The 5,587-nt window shown below is 38.6% G+C and overlaps 1 pseudogene; it reads left to right on the top strand.

The window, feature by feature from the left end:
• Positions 1-1,334: 1,334 nt before the first annotated feature.
• On the top strand, positions 1,335-1,550 carry LOC129400270 (U1 spliceosomal RNA; annotated as a pseudogene).
• Positions 1,551-5,587: the final 4,037 nt, after the last annotated feature.

Below are 5,587 nucleotides of genomic sequence, written 5' to 3' on the forward strand. Positions count from 1 at the left end.
TGCCATAGTGGCAGTGTGGGGTGGGGGGAGACGGGACTGGGAAGGGGGGGTGGGATGTTGGGTTTACTGGTGGTGGAGAATGGGCACTGGTGAAGGGATGGGTTATCAAACTTTGTAAGGGAGAAACATGAGCACAAAAATGTATAAATCTGTAACTGTACCCTCACGTTGACTCACTAATTAAAAATAAACTATAAAAAAAAAAAAATAAAAAAAAAAAAAAATAAAAGTTGCAACAGACCAACACTGAGGTCAAAGCACCAAGGCTAACACAGGTTTTCCAATCTTTGCACACTTACTCTAAACTCTTTTTTTTGTTTCGGGATACACCCAGCAATGCTCAGTACTTACTCCTGTCTCTGTGCTTGGGGATGACTCCTGGTAAGGTTCAGCGGACCCTATGGGCTGCTGGAAATTGAACCAGTGTAGGCGCATCTAAGGCAAGCTCCCTACACTGCATTATGGCTCCATTTACTCCGTACTCCTAACAGTTCATATCAACAAAATCATATCAATAAAATGGGTCAGGGTTGGTTATAAAGATCCTATTCTTTAGGGTTATGGGTTATGAACATTCCAAACATCCTGACCCCTGTATTTTCCTACCACATAAGAACTTTCCCTTTGTTATATACTATTGTATTCACCATCTTGGTGTCTCAAGTCACTGGGGCCACCCTATTTTCCTCTGGTATAGTCATCAGCCTGATTCCCTGCACTTTCTTCTTTCTCAAGCATGATCTGGCCTTGCTTTTGTGTTTTCTCTTATTAGTGAGTACAGATGGGTAAATGAACAGAGAACATCGAAATGTTTTTTTTTAAGAAGAGAGACTATATGAGCCCCACAAGACAAGTGATTTATGTCAATCACACATACAACACACACACAAAACACACACATTGTGACTGGGTTAACAAGTAAGGTATTAATATACTGGAAGCTGGATCATGGGTGGTAGTTGTTCAAAACCTTCCTATTGCCTTCCTGACAATTTCTTTACACCTAAAAACAGAGAAGAAAAAGCAGGGAGTCACATAAAAGTCAATTCAAAGTGGATCAAATACCTGAAGATTGGACCAGATTCTATGAAATACAATGAGGAAAATATAGGCAGAGTGCTCCAGGATTTGGACCCCAAAGGTTTTTCAATGATATTATGTCATTGACAATAACAATAGAAAAAAAAACAAAGAAATAAGACTACATCAAATTAAATTTTTTAAAGCAATAATGTCCAAGATATATAAAGCACCCAAAAAGTCAACATTAATAAATTCAATAATTCCATTAAAATGGGAACTTATTATAAGTTTCATAATATTGCAATAACTGAATACTCACCTGGCAGGGAAGTTACCATGATCATGAACGTGTTTTTTCCAGGATGAAGGTTTTTTCCCACGATAGAATTCTATCTGTCCTATCCCAATGGATAGAATGCAATGCAATCTATTGCATTCTGCATTTGCTGACACCTGAGATTTCCCCAAATGTGGGAAATTTGACTGTAATTTGTGGTAGTGGGGGACTGCATTCACACTCTCCCCAAAATAAAAAGAAAAAAACTGCAAGTATAAGTTATTATTATATAACGAGTTCGGTATAATAGCAAAGATTCGAAAGAACCCAGAATCACGGCAGAGTAGATAATAAATTTGTGGTATATATACCCAATGGAATGCTATGCAGCCACAAACAATGATGAAATCTTACAGATTGTTGCAATTTGGATGGAACAAGAGTATCTCATATTAAGTGGAGTAAATCAGAAGGACAAGAACAAATACTGGATATTATCACTAATCCATAAAATATTGAATGACATGTCAGGAAATGAAAAGTACCAAAGGTGGGCAAAAGGTGGGCTCCAGAAACAAAAATGACAAAGACAGAGAGAAGTGAAAAGGGAAAGCAAGAAGAGGAAGTGTGGAAGTAAGGGTCAGGGGCCTAGGGCTCATCTGTGCTTTAGAGGTTATCTATCAGTCAGTCAATCAATCTATCTTTCTATATCTGTATTTATAAAACACTAGACACAAAAATAAAACTTAAAGATATATCTATCAAGGAGTCAGACTGGGGGTTAGAGGAAACTGTATTCATTGATGAGGCTATAGGGTGGTGGGATTGGAGGTTGGGAATATTGTATACCTCAAAAATTTTTGCAAGCAATTCTGTAACTCATGGCGACTAAGTAGAAAGAAGCTTTTAAAAGAGTAGGAAGTTAAATATGTGGCAGTAATCTCCCCTACTCATTAGAGTCTCCAAATATCAGAAAGTGTGTTTGCTAGCACTGATAAATATGGACTAAGAGTCTTTCTGTCTGAACTAAGGACTTTTCAGACAGTGATCCTGTGTTTGGTATGTGTTTGTGTGTGTGTGTGTGTGTGTGTGTGTACTAAAACTATCACAGACATATTGGAACAAGGAAGAACTTCGTTTTTCAAATTTCAAGCTAAGGGCTAAGAGAAAGTCAAGCTAATGCAGAGTTCTGATTGGCTGCCTCCTCCAGTGTAAATTCTGACTGATGAACATTCTGTGATTAGGGTTATTCTCAATACAAGAAAACACTTTTATCCTAGGACAGTTTTAAATTCTAAAGCACTATACTTATTTTTCTTTCTTTGTCTGAAAGGGAAAATGGCAATGTATAACATCTTGACTGAACAAACAAATGCATATTTTGAACTCAGGAGCCATAACCCATTTAGGTGTGAGGAAATGCAAATGCAAGGAGAAAAAAAAAACCACCACAGAATACTTTTGTTTTTTTGTGAACTATTGGCTCTAGTCTTCATAGCTCCTCTGGTCAGTCTCCATTGTCACAGTAGGAATCTGGAATGCAGATGACAAGGCGCTTCAAGCACTCTTCAAAGTCAAAAGGAAGAATTCATTTTATTTTCTTTCCAGGGTTGACTCCAAACCTCCACAAATTCATCCTCTTGTGCCCAATTTTTTTTAAATCTTGTTTCATAGACGTTTGGGAGGGTGGGTGGCAGGACCTCTTGTGAGGATTGAGTGGAATAAGAAAAGGAGAACACTAAGAAGAAAAGTACGTATCAGGTGCTTTTAAAAAATCAATCCAAACAAAACCAGCAGAAATGACTGTGGAGGGTGGTGTTGGCAGAGATCAGAGTGAAGGGAAAGTTCTGCCTGCACCGGCTGTGTAGCAACAGAATTCTGATTGGCTCGAGCTACACCGAGAAAAAGCCCATAGCGAAGCTCTGAGCAGAGTTCGGGCAGCAGCTGAGCTGAGCAGGCCCAAGCAGGCCTTGCAAAGACTTGTTTTGAGCCATCTGGAGGGCAGCTCTGGACTAATAGCAGTTGTGAATCCTGATAGCATTCAGGATTATACATCCAACACTTACTTACTGTGATAGCTTACTGCCTCTGCTTACTGCCTCTGACTCTAGAGATATCGCATGGGTCCTCAAAGACCATAAACTCTTTGTGATAGAGTCTAACCAACTACAACAACCGAGGAAGGGAATGTCTCTAAAGAAAAATTGGCCAGGGCGTCAGGGTCCTATACCATTACTTACTATTTACTGGACACATAACATAGACTTTGCCACTTGAATCCAAGTTCTCAAGGAGAGAAGAATAACCACTATCCCGTTTTCCAGACATGAGAACTGCAACAGAGCAAGACCCAGAAATATGCAAACTGTCACTGTGGGGGGTGCCTATGGGTTCTCAGATATCTTCTGGCTGATAGCATCTCAGTGTCTGATGCTGGGCTGCTTTCTAGACAAAAGTCTTCTGACCAATGTTTGTTTTTATTTAAGACTCACACCCAGCAGTGTTCTGGAGCTACTCCCAATGAGAGGCTAAAGAGTAGCTATAAGTGATGCATAGCAAACCAAAGGACATCAGGGATGGAATTCAAGGGTCTTAAGTGCAGAACATATATACCAACTCTGATTTTTCTCTCTTGTTTTTCAGGCCAAGTTTAGCCAGAAGTTAAAGTATGTATGGCGAAAGTATTTATTAGTGAAATAAAAGATGCAGGAGAAAAGACTTTCTAAAATCACAGTATTCTTGAGGATATAGTAAAGAATATGTGATCAATTTACCAAGTGAATGATCAAAAGCAGTTGAAGGACTTTTAATTTATACACACGAAAGGAATAGATTTTAAAAATATATTGCTGACTAAAAAGTGGTGTTAAAGCATGCATGCAATATGATGTCACTTGGGGGGAAATTTGAACATGTAAAGTGGTACTACCTAGTACCTGATATGTATTTATATACATATGGAATAAACTAATAAAACATGGAGTATAATTATAAGCATCAACTTATTCAGAATAGCTCTTTCTGTAGAGAAAGACAAGAGATTGAGTTGAGGGAAAGGAACAAAGATAGTTAACACATAACACACACACATACACTATAAAATCTGAGGGGCAAGTGCAGTTAGGACAGAGAATGAGCCATTATGACAATGATAGTGGGAAATGATTACTCTGGACTGAGTGTTGGAAAGAGGTAAAGTGATAGGCATGGTACTCTTTCAGTAACACTATTGCAAACTACAATGCCTAAAAGTGAAAGAAAACAGAGAGAGAGAGGGGGGAAAGAAGAAAAGGAGGAGGAAGAGGAAAGGGAAGGGAGGAGGAGGAGAAGAAGAAGAAGAAGAAGAAGAAGAAGAAGAAGAAGAAGAAGAAGAAGAAGAAGAAGAAGAAGAAGAAGAAGAAGAAGAAGAAGAAGAAGAAGAAGAAGAAGAAGAAGAAGAAGAAGAAGAAGAAGAAGAAGGAGAGAAGAAGGAGAGAAGAAGGAGGAAGAGGAAGAAAGAGGAAGAGGAAGAGGACGACAAAGATGACAATGACAAAGAAGAAGAAGACAAAGAAAAAGAAGACAAAGAAGAAGACAAAAAAGAAAACAAAGAACAGAAGAAGAAAACTGCCATAGTGGTTGGCCTTACCCGGGTGGGTGCCCTGGATGAACAAATGGGTGTTGGAATATGGTATAACTGAAACTCAATCATGAACACCTTTTTAACTCTATATCTCAAGGTGATTCAATACATATTTTTTTAATCTCATGAAGCCTAAGTGACAGCAAGTAAGCAATTAAAACTAGGAGTCAGCAGATATGTATGCATGTCATATATTTCTCTTGGTTTGTGTGAATTGGAAATCCTGCTAATGTATATGATTAAGAATCAGATTCTCGGGTTTTGATCCTCAGACTATCCTGGAGAATTATAAGGAGTAGTGAGAGATGAAGATGTGTGTGCCCTTTTGAAAATATTTTTAAAGCAAAATTTGCCAAAAGTTTGTATTTCCAAAGAAAAGAAATTTGCCAACCTTCGAGATGGCTTCAGTGTTGTATAAGCTCCTCACCCCTCCTTTCCCTCTGATCCCCAAATTAGCTTTTACTTAGCACCTTCTCTGCACAGGGCTTTATCCAACCTCCAAAGACTATATATGCCAACGGAATTGCTGTTGATTTCTAAGTACTTCACAAGGAATGTACACTTGTCTGGGGGAAAAAACAAATCTCCTTACTGCACCCACTATGTTTTCCTGCCTCAGGAAATTAGGAGAAGTAAATGACACGTCAGGTGGAAGAATTGAAAAG

This window comes from Sorex araneus, chromosome X (genome assembly GCF_027595985.1).
Source record: "Sorex araneus isolate mSorAra2 chromosome X, mSorAra2.pri, whole genome shotgun sequence".
Lineage (NCBI taxonomy): Eukaryota > Metazoa > Chordata > Mammalia > Eulipotyphla > Soricidae > Sorex > Sorex araneus.